Source organism: Schistocerca piceifrons, unplaced genomic scaffold (assembly GCF_021461385.2).
Source record: "Schistocerca piceifrons isolate TAMUIC-IGC-003096 unplaced genomic scaffold, iqSchPice1.1 HiC_scaffold_1385, whole genome shotgun sequence".
In the NCBI taxonomy this organism is placed as follows: Eukaryota; Metazoa; Arthropoda; class Insecta; order Orthoptera; family Acrididae; genus Schistocerca; species Schistocerca piceifrons.
In genome coordinates this window covers 44,521-59,535 of record NW_025727219.1, presented here as the reverse complement: position 1 = coordinate 59,535, position 15,015 = coordinate 44,521, and the positions used below count along the sequence as shown (strand labels likewise).

At 50.3% G+C, this 15,015-nt stretch overlaps 26 non-coding genes across 26 annotated transcripts; all 26 read right to left on the bottom strand.

Moving 5' to 3' along the window:
- Positions 1-749: 749 nt before the first annotated feature.
- Positions 750-831, bottom strand: Trnas-cga. Its single transcript has one exon. It is a non-coding gene; the product is annotated as a tRNA-Ser (tRNA).
- Positions 832-969: 138 nt separating this feature from the next.
- On the bottom strand, positions 970-1,042 carry Trnak-uuu. Its single transcript has one exon. It is a non-coding gene; the product is annotated as a tRNA-Lys (tRNA).
- A 540-nt stretch (positions 1,043-1,582) lies between these two features.
- On the bottom strand, positions 1,583-1,656 carry Trnaf-gaa. The gene has a single exon. It is a non-coding gene; the product is annotated as a tRNA-Phe (tRNA).
- A 599-nt stretch (positions 1,657-2,255) lies between these two features.
- Trnas-uga lies at positions 2,256-2,337 on the bottom strand. The gene has a single exon. It is a non-coding gene; the product is annotated as a tRNA-Ser (tRNA).
- A 693-nt stretch (positions 2,338-3,030) lies between these two features.
- On the bottom strand, positions 3,031-3,112 carry Trnas-cga. Its single transcript has one exon. It is a non-coding gene; the product is annotated as a tRNA-Ser (tRNA).
- Positions 3,113-3,250: 138 nt separating this feature from the next.
- On the bottom strand, positions 3,251-3,323 carry Trnak-uuu. Its single transcript has one exon. It is a non-coding gene; the product is annotated as a tRNA-Lys (tRNA).
- Positions 3,324-3,862: 539 nt separating this feature from the next.
- Trnaf-gaa lies at positions 3,863-3,935 on the bottom strand. The gene has a single exon. It is a non-coding gene; the product is annotated as a tRNA-Phe (tRNA).
- Positions 3,936-4,534: 599 nt separating this feature from the next.
- On the bottom strand, positions 4,535-4,616 carry Trnas-uga. The gene has a single exon. It is a non-coding gene; the product is annotated as a tRNA-Ser (tRNA).
- A 693-nt stretch (positions 4,617-5,309) lies between these two features.
- Positions 5,310-5,391, bottom strand: Trnas-cga. The gene has a single exon. It is a non-coding gene; the product is annotated as a tRNA-Ser (tRNA).
- A 138-nt stretch (positions 5,392-5,529) lies between these two features.
- On the bottom strand, positions 5,530-5,602 carry Trnak-uuu. The gene has a single exon. It is a non-coding gene; the product is annotated as a tRNA-Lys (tRNA).
- A 539-nt stretch (positions 5,603-6,141) lies between these two features.
- Trnaf-gaa lies at positions 6,142-6,214 on the bottom strand. The gene has a single exon. It is a non-coding gene; the product is annotated as a tRNA-Phe (tRNA).
- Positions 6,215-6,813: 599 nt separating this feature from the next.
- Trnas-uga lies at positions 6,814-6,895 on the bottom strand. The gene has a single exon. It is a non-coding gene; the product is annotated as a tRNA-Ser (tRNA).
- Positions 6,896-7,588: 693 nt separating this feature from the next.
- Trnas-cga lies at positions 7,589-7,670 on the bottom strand. Its single transcript has one exon. It is a non-coding gene; the product is annotated as a tRNA-Ser (tRNA).
- Positions 7,671-7,808: 138 nt separating this feature from the next.
- On the bottom strand, positions 7,809-7,881 carry Trnak-uuu. The gene has a single exon. It is a non-coding gene; the product is annotated as a tRNA-Lys (tRNA).
- A 539-nt stretch (positions 7,882-8,420) lies between these two features.
- On the bottom strand, positions 8,421-8,493 carry Trnaf-gaa. The gene has a single exon. It is a non-coding gene; the product is annotated as a tRNA-Phe (tRNA).
- A 599-nt stretch (positions 8,494-9,092) lies between these two features.
- On the bottom strand, positions 9,093-9,174 carry Trnas-uga. The gene has a single exon. It is a non-coding gene; the product is annotated as a tRNA-Ser (tRNA).
- A 693-nt stretch (positions 9,175-9,867) lies between these two features.
- On the bottom strand, positions 9,868-9,949 carry Trnas-cga. The gene has a single exon. It is a non-coding gene; the product is annotated as a tRNA-Ser (tRNA).
- Positions 9,950-10,087: 138 nt separating this feature from the next.
- Trnak-uuu lies at positions 10,088-10,160 on the bottom strand. The gene has a single exon. It is a non-coding gene; the product is annotated as a tRNA-Lys (tRNA).
- A 539-nt stretch (positions 10,161-10,699) lies between these two features.
- On the bottom strand, positions 10,700-10,772 carry Trnaf-gaa. The gene has a single exon. It is a non-coding gene; the product is annotated as a tRNA-Phe (tRNA).
- A 599-nt stretch (positions 10,773-11,371) lies between these two features.
- Trnas-uga lies at positions 11,372-11,453 on the bottom strand. The gene has a single exon. It is a non-coding gene; the product is annotated as a tRNA-Ser (tRNA).
- Positions 11,454-12,146: 693 nt separating this feature from the next.
- On the bottom strand, positions 12,147-12,228 carry Trnas-cga. The gene has a single exon. It is a non-coding gene; the product is annotated as a tRNA-Ser (tRNA).
- Positions 12,229-12,366: 138 nt separating this feature from the next.
- Trnak-uuu lies at positions 12,367-12,439 on the bottom strand. Its single transcript has one exon. It is a non-coding gene; the product is annotated as a tRNA-Lys (tRNA).
- A 539-nt stretch (positions 12,440-12,978) lies between these two features.
- On the bottom strand, positions 12,979-13,051 carry Trnaf-gaa. Its single transcript has one exon. It is a non-coding gene; the product is annotated as a tRNA-Phe (tRNA).
- A 599-nt stretch (positions 13,052-13,650) lies between these two features.
- On the bottom strand, positions 13,651-13,732 carry Trnas-uga. Its single transcript has one exon. It is a non-coding gene; the product is annotated as a tRNA-Ser (tRNA).
- A 693-nt stretch (positions 13,733-14,425) lies between these two features.
- Trnas-cga lies at positions 14,426-14,507 on the bottom strand. Its single transcript has one exon. It is a non-coding gene; the product is annotated as a tRNA-Ser (tRNA).
- A 138-nt stretch (positions 14,508-14,645) lies between these two features.
- On the bottom strand, positions 14,646-14,718 carry Trnak-uuu. The gene has a single exon. It is a non-coding gene; the product is annotated as a tRNA-Lys (tRNA).
- Between the last annotated feature and the right edge of the window lie 297 nt (positions 14,719-15,015).

Below are 15,015 nucleotides of genomic sequence, written 5' to 3'. Positions count from 1 at the left end.
CTCCCAGAGGGAATCTGATTTCAAGTCAGACGCCTTAACCACTCGGCCACGACTGCCGGTGGCAGAAGCGACTCCCGACAAGTGAAACGGCCATCTTTAGAAGCAATCTGATGGCAGAAAGCGGCGTGGCCTCACTCTTTCCTGTAGGGTTTCCATTAGCCGTTACGAAAGTGTATTAATTTTCGCCCAGACAGGGACTTGAACCCAGGACCCTTTGGTTGAAAACCTAACGCTCTACCGACTCAGCTATGCGGGCCCACGCACGAGCATTATCGTACAGCTGCGTGGTGAGCGAGTGATTCGCATGTTGTAATTACTGGCTTATGGCTCCAATGGCGACTTCACCGACTTCCCACTGACGCACCGCTGACGCTAGTTTTCTGTCGTCTTAAAACGATGGACATACCTCCAAGCAGCTGCGAGATCTTAAGAAAAGAAACGCTGCACCACTGCCTTCGCCGCACTCGAATGATTCAATTGCGATTCTTAAAAAGAATTGAATGTTCGCTCTGTCCAACACTTTCGAGCACATCTGTGTACTCACGATCTCAGCGACGGCTTTCTGCAGTCCCAGCGTCAGTGCGAGGTGAACCGATGGCCACAGTAAGCAGCGGTCGTCGCGAAACTCAGTATTCTTAAACGGAAACTTTCGTCTTGTTGAGAATGGCGTCACTGGTTTGCACCCGCATTCGCCCACGCATGTCACATGTGTGCGAAAATTTTTGCTCCTCTCTTTACGCAAAATCGCACGCAGCCGGTAGGATTCGAACCTACGCTCCCATAGGGAATCTGATTTCGAGTCAGACGCCTTAACCACTCGGCCACGACTGCCGGTAGCGCGGCGTTGTCCCGACACATGCAAATGCTACCGTTTGAAGCACTGTGGTGTCAGAAAACGGCGTAGCTGCATTATTTTCCGTAGCGTTTCCACCGCTACCAGACGAATCGCTACCAAAGTTTTAAAATTTCCGCCCGGACAGGGACTTGAACCCTGGACCCTTAGGTTAAAAGCCTAATGCTCTACCGACTGAGCTATCCGGGCTCGGACGACGGTGTGAGACCTCCCACGATGCACAACTGTACATTGACTCATGTCCTTTACTGTTGTGCAATCGTTGCATGGGGCCGTTACTAATAAAACGTCGCCTAAATGCTGTCTGCAAACTTATCGCGCTAAGCTCGTAACACACTATCGAAGACTGCCTGGCACACGATGCAACAACAAATTGCACCAGTTGTTACGTCTCATACGTTGGAGCAGAGAATTGACGTGTTTTGTCGACACTCACTGGGCAATTGGAAAATTCGCAAGCATTTCGAATGCAATGTTTCCCACGTTTTCGCTCATTTCGCGGTTCCGTTGAAGACGTTCTTCACCACCTGACACAGAAAAAGGAACGCAGTCGGTAGGGCTTTTTTGATTCTTTTCCTTCAAAGGGAGTTAGTTTTCTAGTGAGTTCCTCTTATGGCATGCACTAGACAACCAGAACTGCTACAGCAGAGAGTCATTTTTGTTGTCAGCTGTAGTTGCATTATCACCAACGCAGAGCAATTCCATTGGCGTCGCATCAAAACGAATACCTGCCGAAACCCGGGATCGAACCAGGGGACCTTTAGATCTTCAGTCTAACGCTCTCCCAACTGAGCTATTTCGGCTGACATTGAACGTTGCTGTTTGCATGTGTTCGTTCAGCTCTGCCTCGTTGCCAATTTCACAGTCACCTTCGTCTGATAAGACACAGGGACGCTGAAAGGCGAGCAGCCGATGCAGTGAAGTCCCACACACATTTCTTCTGCTTCCATCATCGTAACAAGCAAACATGTCGACTCGACTCGTGTAATATTCACTTCGCTGACTTCACGTGACGCCGCGCTGACGCTAGAAAACCCGTGCTATGTCGATGTCAGGGGCAACTCGTGTGCAGAGAACGAGACACAAGAAGGAGTGAGCCTCTCCACCGTATGAGAGGCAGTATCTAGCAGATACACACGGTAAAACATTCGACTTGCGTTAGCTCGTAAATTGCTACACGTCATCGTCTGCAAGCTAAAAAGGACACATCTGCACTGCCCAGTGAGGCGACACTTGTACTAACACCCGGTGGGCGGCTGTGAGACGAGGAGATGAGCTGCGGCTTCTGGGCGCGACTGTAACGCTGCGCCCTGGATCAAATAACTGGTGACCCATGTGTTTAGTAGTGACGCAACTGCTAGGATGCACCTGAACGTCCATCTTTTGAGAGAGAGAAAATTTTCGCAGTCGGCAGGACTCGAACCTACGCTCCCAGAGGGAATCTGATTTCAAGTCAGACGCCTTAACCACTCGGCCACGACTGCCGGTGGCAGAAGCGACTCCCGACAAGTGAAACGGCCATCTTTAGAAGCAATCTGATGGCAGAAAGCGGCGTGGCCTCACTCTTTCCTGTAGGGTTTCCATTAGCCGTTACGAAAGTGTATTAATTTTCGCCCAGACAGGGACTTGAACCCAGGACCCTTTGGTTGAAAACCTAACGCTCTACCGACTCAGCTATGCGGGCCCACGCACGAGCATTATCGTACAGCTGCGTGGTGAGCGAGTGATTCGCATGTTGTAATTACTGGCTTATGGCTCCAATGGCGACTTCACCGACTTCCCACTGACGCACCGCTGACGCTAGTTTTCTGTCGTCTTAAAACGATGGACATACCTCCAAGCAGCTGCGAGATCTTAAGAAAAGAAACGCTGCACCACTGCCTTCGCCGCACTCGAATGATTCAATTGCGATTCTTAAAAAGAATTGAATGTTCGCTCTGTCCAACACTTTCGAGCACATCTGTGTACTCACGATCTCAGCGACGGCTTTCTGCAGTCCCAGCGTCAGTGCGAGGTGAACCGATGGCCACAGTAAGCAGCGGTCGTCGCGAAACTCAGTATTCTTAAACGGAAACTTTCGTCTTGTTGAGAATGGCGTCACTGGTTTGCACCCGCATTCGCCCACGCATGTCACATGTGTGCGAAAATTTTTGCTCCTCTCTTTACGCAAAATCGCACGCAGCCGGTAGGATTCGAACCTACGCTCCCATAGGGAATCTGATTTCGAGTCAGACGCCTTAACCACTCGGCCACGACTGCCGGTAGCGCGGCGTTGTCCCGACACATGCAAATGCTACCGTTTGAAGCACTGTGGTGTCAGAAAACGGCGTAGCTGCATTATTTTCCGTAGCGTTTCCACCGCTACCAGACGAATCGCTACCAAAGTTTTAAAATTTCCGCCCGGACAGGGACTTGAACCCTGGACCCTTAGGTTAAAAGCCTAATGCTCTACCGACTGAGCTATCCGGGCTCGGACGACGGTGTGAGACCTCCCACGATGCACAACTGTACATTGACTCATGTCCTTTACTGTTGTGCAATCGTTGCATGGGGCCGTTACTAATAAAACGTCGCCTAAATGCTGTCTGCAAACTTATCGCGCTAAGCTCGTAACACACTATCGAAGACTGCTGGCACACGATGCAACAACAAATTGCACCAGTTGTTACGTCTCATACGTTGGAGCAGAGAATTGACGTGTTTTGTCGACACTCACTGGGCAATTGGAAAATTCGCAAGCATTTCGAATGCAATGTTTCCCACGTTTTCGCTCATTTCGCGGTTCCGTTGAAGACGTTCTTCACCACCTGACACAGAAAAAGGAACGCAGTCGGTAGGGCTTTTTTGATTCTTTTCCTTCAAAGGGAGTTAGTTTTCTAGTGAGTTCCTCTTATGGCATGCACTAGACAACCAGAACTGCTACAGCAGAGAGTCATTTTTGTTGTCAGCTGTAGTTGCATTATCACCAACGCAGAGCAATTCCATTGGCGTCGCATCAAAACGAATACCTGCCGAAACCCGGGATCGAACCAGGGACCTTTAGATCTTCAGTCTAACGCTCTCCCAACTGAGCTATTTCGGCTGACATTGAACGTTGCTGTTTGCATGTGTTCGTTCAGCTCTGCCTCGTTGCCAATTTCACAGTCACCTTCGTCTGATAAGACACAGGGACGCTGAAAGGCGAGCAGCCGATGCAGTGAAGTCCCACACACATTTCTTCTGCTTCCATCATCGTAACAAGCAAACATGTCGACTCGACTCGTGTAATATTCACTTCGCTGACTTCACGTGACGCCGCGCTGACGCTAGAAAACCCGTGCTATGTCGATGTCAGGGGCAACTCGTGTGCAGAGAACGAGACACAAGAAGGAGTGAGCCTCTCCACCGTATGAGAGGCAGTATCTAGCAGATACACACGGTAAAACATTCGACTTGCGTTAGCTCGTAAATTGCTACACGTCATCGTCTGCAAGCTAAAAAGGACACATCTGCACTGCCCAGTGAGGCGACACTTGTACTAACACCCGGTGGGCGGCTGTGAGACGAGGAGATGAGCTGCGGCTTCTGGGCGCGACTGTAACGCTGCGCCCTGGATCAAATAACTGGTGACCCATGTGTTTAGTAGTGACGCAACTGCTAGGATGCACCTGAACGTCCATCTTTTGAGAGAGAGAAAATTTTCGCAGTCGGCAGGACTCGAACCTACGCTCCCAGAGGGAATCTGATTTCAAGTCAGACGCCTTAACCACTCGGCCACGACTGCCGGTGGCAGAAGCGACTCCCGACAAGTGAAACGGCCATCTTTAGAAGCAATCTGATGGCAGAAAGCGGCGTGGCCTCACTCTTTCCTGTAGGGTTTCCATTAGCCGTTACGAAAGTGTATTAATTTTCGCCCAGACAGGGACTTGAACCCAGGACCCTTTGGTTGAAAACCTAACGCTCTACCGACTCAGCTATGCGGGCCCACGCACGAGCATTATCGTACAGCTGCGTGGTGAGCGAGTGATTCGCATGTTGTAATTACTGGCTTATGGCTCCAATGGCGACTTCACCGACTTCCCACTGACGCACCGCTGACGCTAGTTTTCTGTCGTCTTAAAACGATGGACATACCTCCAAGCAGCTGCGAGATCTTAAGAAAAGAAACGCTGCACCACTGCCTTCGCCGCACTCGAATGATTCAATTGCGATTCTTAAAAAGAATTGAATGTTCGCTCTGTCCAACACTTTCGAGCACATCTGTGTACTCACGATCTCAGCGACGGCTTTCTGCAGTCCCAGCGTCAGTGCGAGGTGAACCGATGGCCACAGTAAGCAGCGGTCGTCGCGAAACTCAGTATTCTTAAACGGAAACTTTCGTCTTGTTGAGAATGGCGTCACTGGTTTGCACCCGCATTCGCCCACGCATGTCACATGTGTGCGAAAATTTTTGCTCCTCTCTTTACGCAAAATCGCACGCAGCCGGTAGGATTCGAACCTACGCTCCCATAGGGAATCTGATTTCGAGTCAGACGCCTTAACCACTCGGCCACGACTGCCGGTAGCGCGGCGTTGTCCCGACACATGCAAATGCTACCGTTTGAAGCACTGTGGTGTCAGAAAACGGCGTAGCTGCATTATTTTCCGTAGCGTTTCCACCGCTACCAGACGAATCGCTACCAAAGTTTTAAAATTTCCGCCCGGACAGGGACTTGAACCCTGGACCCTTAGGTTAAAAGCCTAATGCTCTACCGACTGAGCTATCCGGGCTCGGACGACGGTGTGAGACCTCCCACGATGCACAACTGTACATTGACTCATGTCCTTTACTGTTGTGCAATCGTTGCATGGGGCCGTTACTAATAAAACGTCGCCTAAATGCTGTCTGCAAACTTATCGCGCTAAGCTCGTAACACACTATCGAAGACTGCTGGCACACGATGCAACAACAAATTGCACCAGTTGTTACGTCTCATACGTTGGAGCAGAGAATTGACGTGTTTTGTCGACACTCACTGGGCAATTGGAAAATTCGCAAGCATTTCGAATGCAATGTTTCCCACGTTTTCGCTCATTTCGCGGTTCCGTTGAAGACGTTCTTCACCACCTGACACAGAAAAAGGAACGCAGTCGGTAGGGCTTTTTTGATTCTTTTCCTTCAAAGGGAGTTAGTTTTCTAGTGAGTTCCTCTTATGGCATGCACTAGACAACCAGAACTGCTACAGCAGAGAGTCATTTTTGTTGTCAGCTGTAGTTGCATTATCACCAACGCAGAGCAATTCCATTGGCGTCGCATCAAAACGAATACCTGCCGAAACCCGGGATCGAACCAGGGACCTTTAGATCTTCAGTCTAACGCTCTCCCAACTGAGCTATTTCGGCTGACATTGAACGTTGCTGTTTGCATGTGTTCGTTCAGCTCTGCCTCGTTGCCAATTTCACAGTCACCTTCGTCTGATAAGACACAGGGACGCTGAAAGGCGAGCAGCCGATGCAGTGAAGTCCCACACACATTTCTTCTGCTTCCATCATCGTAACAAGCAAACATGTCGACTCGACTCGTGTAATATTCACTTCGCTGACTTCACGTGACGCCGCGCTGACGCTAGAAAACCCGTGCTATGTCGATGTCAGGGGCAACTCGTGTGCAGAGAACGAGACACAAGAAGGAGTGAGCCTCTCCACCGTATGAGAGGCAGTATCTAGCAGATACACACGGTAAAACATTCGACTTGCGTTAGCTCGTAAATTGCTACACGTCATCGTCTGCAAGCTAAAAAGGACACATCTGCACTGCCCAGTGAGGCGACACTTGTACTAACACCCGGTGGGCGGCTGTGAGACGAGGAGATGAGCTGCGGCTTCTGGGCGCGACTGTAACGCTGCGCCCTGGATCAAATAACTGGTGACCCATGTGTTTAGTAGTGACGCAACTGCTAGGATGCACCTGAACGTCCATCTTTTGAGAGAGAGAAAATTTTCGCAGTCGGCAGGACTCGAACCTACGCTCCCAGAGGGAATCTGATTTCAAGTCAGACGCCTTAACCACTCGGCCACGACTGCCGGTGGCAGAAGCGACTCCCGACAAGTGAAACGGCCATCTTTAGAAGCAATCTGATGGCAGAAAGCGGCGTGGCCTCACTCTTTCCTGTAGGGTTTCCATTAGCCGTTACGAAAGTGTATTAATTTTCGCCCAGACAGGGACTTGAACCCAGGACCCTTTGGTTGAAAACCTAACGCTCTACCGACTCAGCTATGCGGGCCCACGCACGAGCATTATCGTACAGCTGCGTGGTGAGCGAGTGATTCGCATGTTGTAATTACTGGCTTATGGCTCCAATGGCGACTTCACCGACTTCCCACTGACGCACCGCTGACGCTAGTTTTCTGTCGTCTTAAAACGATGGACATACCTCCAAGCAGCTGCGAGATCTTAAGAAAAGAAACGCTGCACCACTGCCTTCGCCGCACTCGAATGATTCAATTGCGATTCTTAAAAAGAATTGAATGTTCGCTCTGTCCAACACTTTCGAGCACATCTGTGTACTCACGATCTCAGCGACGGCTTTCTGCAGTCCCAGCGTCAGTGCGAGGTGAACCGATGGCCACAGTAAGCAGCGGTCGTCGCGAAACTCAGTATTCTTAAACGGAAACTTTCGTCTTGTTGAGAATGGCGTCACTGGTTTGCACCCGCATTCGCCCACGCATGTCACATGTGTGCGAAAATTTTTGCTCCTCTCTTTACGCAAAATCGCACGCAGCCGGTAGGATTCGAACCTACGCTCCCATAGGGAATCTGATTTCGAGTCAGACGCCTTAACCACTCGGCCACGACTGCCGGTAGCGCGGCGTTGTCCCGACACATGCAAATGCTACCGTTTGAAGCACTGTGGTGTCAGAAAACGGCGTAGCTGCATTATTTTCCGTAGCGTTTCCACCGCTACCAGACGAATCGCTACCAAAGTTTTAAAATTTCCGCCCGGACAGGGACTTGAACCCTGGACCCTTAGGTTAAAAGCCTAATGCTCTACCGACTGAGCTATCCGGGCTCGGACGACGGTGTGAGACCTCCCACGATGCACAACTGTACATTGACTCATGTCCTTTACTGTTGTGCAATCGTTGCATGGGGCCGTTACTAATAAAACGTCGCCTAAATGCTGTCTGCAAACTTATCGCGCTAAGCTCGTAACACACTATCGAAGACTGCTGGCACACGATGCAACAACAAATTGCACCAGTTGTTACGTCTCATACGTTGGAGCAGAGAATTGACGTGTTTTGTCGACACTCACTGGGCAATTGGAAAATTCGCAAGCATTTCGAATGCAATGTTTCCCACGTTTTCGCTCATTTCGCGGTTCCGTTGAAGACGTTCTTCACCACCTGACACAGAAAAAGGAACGCAGTCGGTAGGGCTTTTTTGATTCTTTTCCTTCAAAGGGAGTTAGTTTTCTAGTGAGTTCCTCTTATGGCATGCACTAGACAACCAGAACTGCTACAGCAGAGAGTCATTTTTGTTGTCAGCTGTAGTTGCATTATCACCAACGCAGAGCAATTCCATTGGCGTCGCATCAAAACGAATACCTGCCGAAACCCGGGATCGAACCAGGGACCTTTAGATCTTCAGTCTAACGCTCTCCCAACTGAGCTATTTCGGCTGACATTGAACGTTGCTGTTTGCATGTGTTCGTTCAGCTCTGCCTCGTTGCCAATTTCACAGTCACCTTCGTCTGATAAGACACAGGGACGCTGAAAGGCGAGCAGCCGATGCAGTGAAGTCCCACACACATTTCTTCTGCTTCCATCATCGTAACAAGCAAACATGTCGACTCGACTCGTGTAATATTCACTTCGCTGACTTCACGTGACGCCGCGCTGACGCTAGAAAACCCGTGCTATGTCGATGTCAGGGGCAACTCGTGTGCAGAGAACGAGACACAAGAAGGAGTGAGCCTCTCCACCGTATGAGAGGCAGTATCTAGCAGATACACACGGTAAAACATTCGACTTGCGTTAGCTCGTAAATTGCTACACGTCATCGTCTGCAAGCTAAAAAGGACACATCTGCACTGCCCAGTGAGGCGACACTTGTACTAACACCCGGTGGGCGGCTGTGAGACGAGGAGATGAGCTGCGGCTTCTGGGCGCGACTGTAACGCTGCGCCCTGGATCAAATAACTGGTGACCCATGTGTTTAGTAGTGACGCAACTGCTAGGATGCACCTGAACGTCCATCTTTTGAGAGAGAGAAAATTTTCGCAGTCGGCAGGACTCGAACCTACGCTCCCAGAGGGAATCTGATTTCAAGTCAGACGCCTTAACCACTCGGCCACGACTGCCGGTGGCAGAAGCGACTCCCGACAAGTGAAACGGCCATCTTTAGAAGCAATCTGATGGCAGAAAGCGGCGTGGCCTCACTCTTTCCTGTAGGGTTTCCATTAGCCGTTACGAAAGTGTATTAATTTTCGCCCAGACAGGGACTTGAACCCAGGACCCTTTGGTTGAAAACCTAACGCTCTACCGACTCAGCTATGCGGGCCCACGCACGAGCATTATCGTACAGCTGCGTGGTGAGCGAGTGATTCGCATGTTGTAATTACTGGCTTATGGCTCCAATGGCGACTTCACCGACTTCCCACTGACGCACCGCTGACGCTAGTTTTCTGTCGTCTTAAAACGATGGACATACCTCCAAGCAGCTGCGAGATCTTAAGAAAAGAAACGCTGCACCACTGCCTTCGCCGCACTCGAATGATTCAATTGCGATTCTTAAAAAGAATTGAATGTTCGCTCTGTCCAACACTTTCGAGCACATCTGTGTACTCACGATCTCAGCGACGGCTTTCTGCAGTCCCAGCGTCAGTGCGAGGTGAACCGATGGCCACAGTAAGCAGCGGTCGTCGCGAAACTCAGTATTCTTAAACGGAAACTTTCGTCTTGTTGAGAATGGCGTCACTGGTTTGCACCCGCATTCGCCCACGCATGTCACATGTGTGCGAAAATTTTTGCTCCTCTCTTTACGCAAAATCGCACGCAGCCGGTAGGATTCGAACCTACGCTCCCATAGGGAATCTGATTTCGAGTCAGACGCCTTAACCACTCGGCCACGACTGCCGGTAGCGCGGCGTTGTCCCGACACATGCAAATGCTACCGTTTGAAGCACTGTGGTGTCAGAAAACGGCGTAGCTGCATTATTTTCCGTAGCGTTTCCACCGCTACCAGACGAATCGCTACCAAAGTTTTAAAATTTCCGCCCGGACAGGGACTTGAACCCTGGACCCTTAGGTTAAAAGCCTAATGCTCTACCGACTGAGCTATCCGGGCTCGGACGACGGTGTGAGACCTCCCACGATGCACAACTGTACATTGACTCATGTCCTTTACTGTTGTGCAATCGTTGCATGGGGCCGTTACTAATAAAACGTCGCCTAAATGCTGTCTGCAAACTTATCGCGCTAAGCTCGTAACACACTATCGAAGACTGCTGGCACACGATGCAACAACAAATTGCACCAGTTGTTACGTCTCATACGTTGGAGCAGAGAATTGACGTGTTTTGTCGACACTCACTGGGCAATTGGAAAATTCGCAAGCATTTCGAATGCAATGTTTCCCACGTTTTCGCTCATTTCGCGGTTCCGTTGAAGACGTTCTTCACCACCTGACACAGAAAAAGGAACGCAGTCGGTAGGGCTTTTTTGATTCTTTTCCTTCAAAGGGAGTTAGTTTTCTAGTGAGTTCCTCTTATGGCATGCACTAGACAACCAGAACTGCTACAGCAGAGAGTCATTTTTGTTGTCAGCTGTAGTTGCATTATCACCAACGCAGAGCAATTCCATTGGCGTCGCATCAAAACGAATACCTGCCGAAACCCGGGATCGAACCAGGGACCTTTAGATCTTCAGTCTAACGCTCTCCCAACTGAGCTATTTCGGCTGACATTGAACGTTGCTGTTTGCATGTGTTCGTTCAGCTCTGCCTCGTTGCCAATTTCACAGTCACCTTCGTCTGATAAGACACAGGGACGCTGAAAGGCGAGCAGCCGATGCAGTGAAGTCCCACACACATTTCTTCTGCTTCCATCATCGTAACAAGCAAACATGTCGACTCGACTCGTGTAATATTCACTTCGCTGACTTCACGTGACGCCGCGCTGACGCTAGAAAACCCGTGCTATGTCGATGTCAGGGGCAACTCGTGTGCAGAGAACGAGACACAAGAAGGAGTGAGCCTCTCCACCGTATGAGAGGCAGTATCTAGCAGATACACACGGTAAAACATTCGACTTGCGTTAGCTCGTAAATTGCTACACGTCATCGTCTGCAAGCTAAAAAGGACACATCTGCACTGCCCAGTGAGGCGACACTTGTACTAACACCCGGTGGGCGGCTGTGAGACGAGGAGATGAGCTGCGGCTTCTGGGCGCGACTGTAACGCTGCGCCCTGGATCAAATAACTGGTGACCCATGTGTTTAGTAGTGACGCAACTGCTAGGATGCACCTGAACGTCCATCTTTTGAGAGAGAGAAAATTTTCGCAGTCGGCAGGACTCGAACCTACGCTCCCAGAGGGAATCTGATTTCAAGTCAGACGCCTTAACCACTCGGCCACGACTGCCGGTGGCAGAAGCGACTCCCGACAAGTGAAACGGCCATCTTTAGAAGCAATCTGATGGCAGAAAGCGGCGTGGCCTCACTCTTTCCTGTAGGGTTTCCATTAGCCGTTACGAAAGTGTATTAATTTTCGCCCAGACAGGGACTTGAACCCAGGACCCTTTGGTTGAAAACCTAACGCTCTACCGACTCAGCTATGCGGGCCCACGCACGAGCATTATCGTACAGCTGCGTGGTGAGCGAGTGATTCGCATGTTGTAATTACTGGCTTATGGCTCCAATGGCGACTTCACCGACTTCCCACTGACGCACCGCTGACGCTAGTTTTCTGTCGTCTTAAAACGATGGACATACCTCCAAGCAGCTGCGAGATCTTAAGAAAAGAAACGCTGCACCACTGCCTTCGCCGCACTCGAATGATTCAATTGCGATTCTTAAAAAGAATTGAATGTTCGCTCTGTCCAACACTTTCGAGCACATCTGTGTACTCACGATCTCAGCGACGGCTTTCTGCAGTCCCAGCGTCAGTGCGAGGTGAACCGATGGCCACAGTAAGCAGCGGTCGTCGCGAAACTCAGTATTCTTAAACGGAAACTTTCGTCTTGTTGAGAATGGCGTCACTGGTTTGCACCCGCATTCGCCCACGCATGTCACATGTGTGCGAAAATTTTTGCTCCTCTCTTTACGCAAAATCGCACGCAGCCGGTAGGATTCGAACCTACGCTCCCATAGGGAATCTGATTTCGAGTCAGACGCCTTAACCACTCGGCCACGACTGCCGGTAGCGCGGCGTTGTCCCGACACATGCAAATGCTACCGTTTGAAGCACTGTGGTGTCAGAAAACGGCGTAGCTGCATTATTTTCCGTAGCGTTTCCACCGCTACCAGACGAATCGCTACCAAAGTTTTAAAATTTCCGCCCGGACAGGGACTTGAACCCTGGACCCTTAGGTTAAAAGCCTAATGCTCTACCGACTGAGCTATCCGGGCTCGGACGACGGTGTGAGACCTCCCACGATGCACAACTGTACATTGACTCATGTCCTTTACTGTTGTGCAATCGTTGCATGGGGCCGTTACTAATAAAACGTCGCCTAAATGCTGTCTGCAAACTTATCGCGCTAAGCTCGTAACACACTATCGAAGACTGCTGGCACACGATGCAACAACAAATTGCACCAGTTGTTACGTCTCATACGTTGGAGCAGAGAATTGACGTGTTTTGTCGACACTCACTGGGCAATTGGAAAATTCGCAAGCATTTCGAATGCAATGTTTCCCACGTTTTCGCTCATTTCGCGGTTCCGTTGAAGACGTTCTTCACCACCTGACACAGAAAAAGGAACGCAGTCGGTAGGGCTTTTTTGATTCTTTTCCTTCAAAGGGAGTTAGTTTTCTAGTGAGTTCCTCTTATGGCATGCACTAGACAACCAGAACTGCTACAGCAGAGAGTCATTTTTGTTGTCAGCTGTAGTTGCATTATCACCAACGCAGAGCAATTCCATTGGCGTCGCATCAAAACGAATACCTGCCGAAACCCGGGATCGAACCAGGGACCTTTAGATCTTCAGTCTAACGCTCTCCCAACTGAGCTATTTCGGCTGACATTGAACGTTGCTGTTTGCATGTGTTCGTTCAGCTCTGCCTCGTTGCCAATTTCACAGTCACCTTCGTCTGATAAGACACAGGGACGCTGAAAGGCGAGCAGCCGATGCAGTGAAGTCCCACACACATTTCTTCTGCTTCCATCATCGTAACAAGCAAACATGTCGACTCGACTCGTGTAATATTCACTTCGCTGACTTCACGTGACGCCGCGCTGACGCTAGAAAACCCGTGCTATGTCGATGTCAGGGGCAACTCGTGTGCAGAGAACGAGACACAAGAAGGAGTGAGCCTCTCCACCGTATGAGAGGCAGTATCTAGCAGATACACACGGTAAAACATTCGACTTGCGTTAGCTCGTAAATTGCTACACGTCATCGTCTGCAAGCTAAAAAGGACACATCTGCACTGCCCAGTGAGGCGACACTTGTACTAACACCCGGTGGGCGGCTGTGAGACGAGGAGATGAGCTGCGGCTTCTGGGCGCGACTGTAACGCTGCGCCCTGGATCAAATAACTGGTGACCCATGTGTTTAGTAGTGACGCAACTGCTAGGATGCACCTGAACGTCCATCTTTTGAGAGAGAGAAAATTTTCGCAGTCGGCAGGACTCGAACCTACGCTCCCAGAGGGAATCTGATTTCAAGTCAGACGCCTTAACCACTCGGCCACGACTGCCGGTGGCAGAAGCGACTCCCGACAAGTGAAACGGCCATCTTTAGAAGCAATCTGATGGCAGAAAGCGGCGTGGCCTCACTCTTTCCTGTAGGGTTTCCATTAGCCGTTACGAAAGTGTATTAATTTTCGCCCAGACAGGGACTTGAACCCAGGACCCTTTGGTTGAAAACCTAACGCTCTACCGACTCAGCTATGCGGGCCCACGCACGAGCATTATCGTACAGCTGCGTGGTGAGCGAGTGATTCGCATGTTGTAATTACTGGCTTATGGCTCCAATGGCGACTTCACCGACTTCCCACTGACGCACCGCTGACGCTAGTTTTCTGTCGTCTTAAAACGATGGACATACCTCCAAGCAGCTGCGAGATCTTAAGAAAAGAAACGCTGCACCACTGCCTTCGCCGCACTCGAATGATTCAATTGCGATTCTTAAAAAGAATTGAATGTTCGCTCTGTCCAACACTTTCGAGCACATCTGTGTACTCACGATCTCAGCGACGGCTTTCTGCAGTCCCAGCGTCAGTGCGAGGTGAACCGATGGCCACAGTAAGCAGCGGTCGTCGCGAAACTCAGTATTCTTAAACGGAAACTTTCGTCTTGTTGAGAATGGCGTCACTGGTTTGCACCCGCATTCGCCCACGCATGTCACATGTGTGCGAAAATTTTTGCTCCTCTCTTTACGCAAAATCGCACGCAGCCGGTAGGATTCGAACCTACGCTCCCATAGGGAATCTGATTTCGAGTCAGACGCCTTAACCACTCGGCCACGACTGCCGGTAGCGCGGCGTTGTCCCGACACATGCAAATGCTACCGTTTGAAGCACTGTGGTGTCAGAAAACGGCGTAGCTGCATTATTTTCCGTAGCGTTTCCACCGCTACCAGACGAATCGCTACCAAAGTTTTAAAATTTCCGCCCGGACAGGGACTTGAACCCTGGACCCTTAGGTTAAAAGCCTAATGCTCTACCGACTGAGCTATCCGGGCTCGGACGACGGTGTGAGACCTCCCACGATGCACAACTGTACATTGACTCATGTCCTTTACTGTTGTGCAATCGTTGCATGGGGCCGTTACTAATAAAACGTCGCCTAAATGCTGTCTGCAAACTTATCGCGCTAAGCTCGTAACACACTATCGAAGACTGCTGGCACACGATGCAACAACAAATTGCACCAGTTGTTACGTCTCATACGTTGGAGCAGAGAATTGACGTGTTTTGTCGACACTCACTGGGCAATTGGAAAATTCGCAAGCATTTCGAATGCAATGTTTCCCACGTTT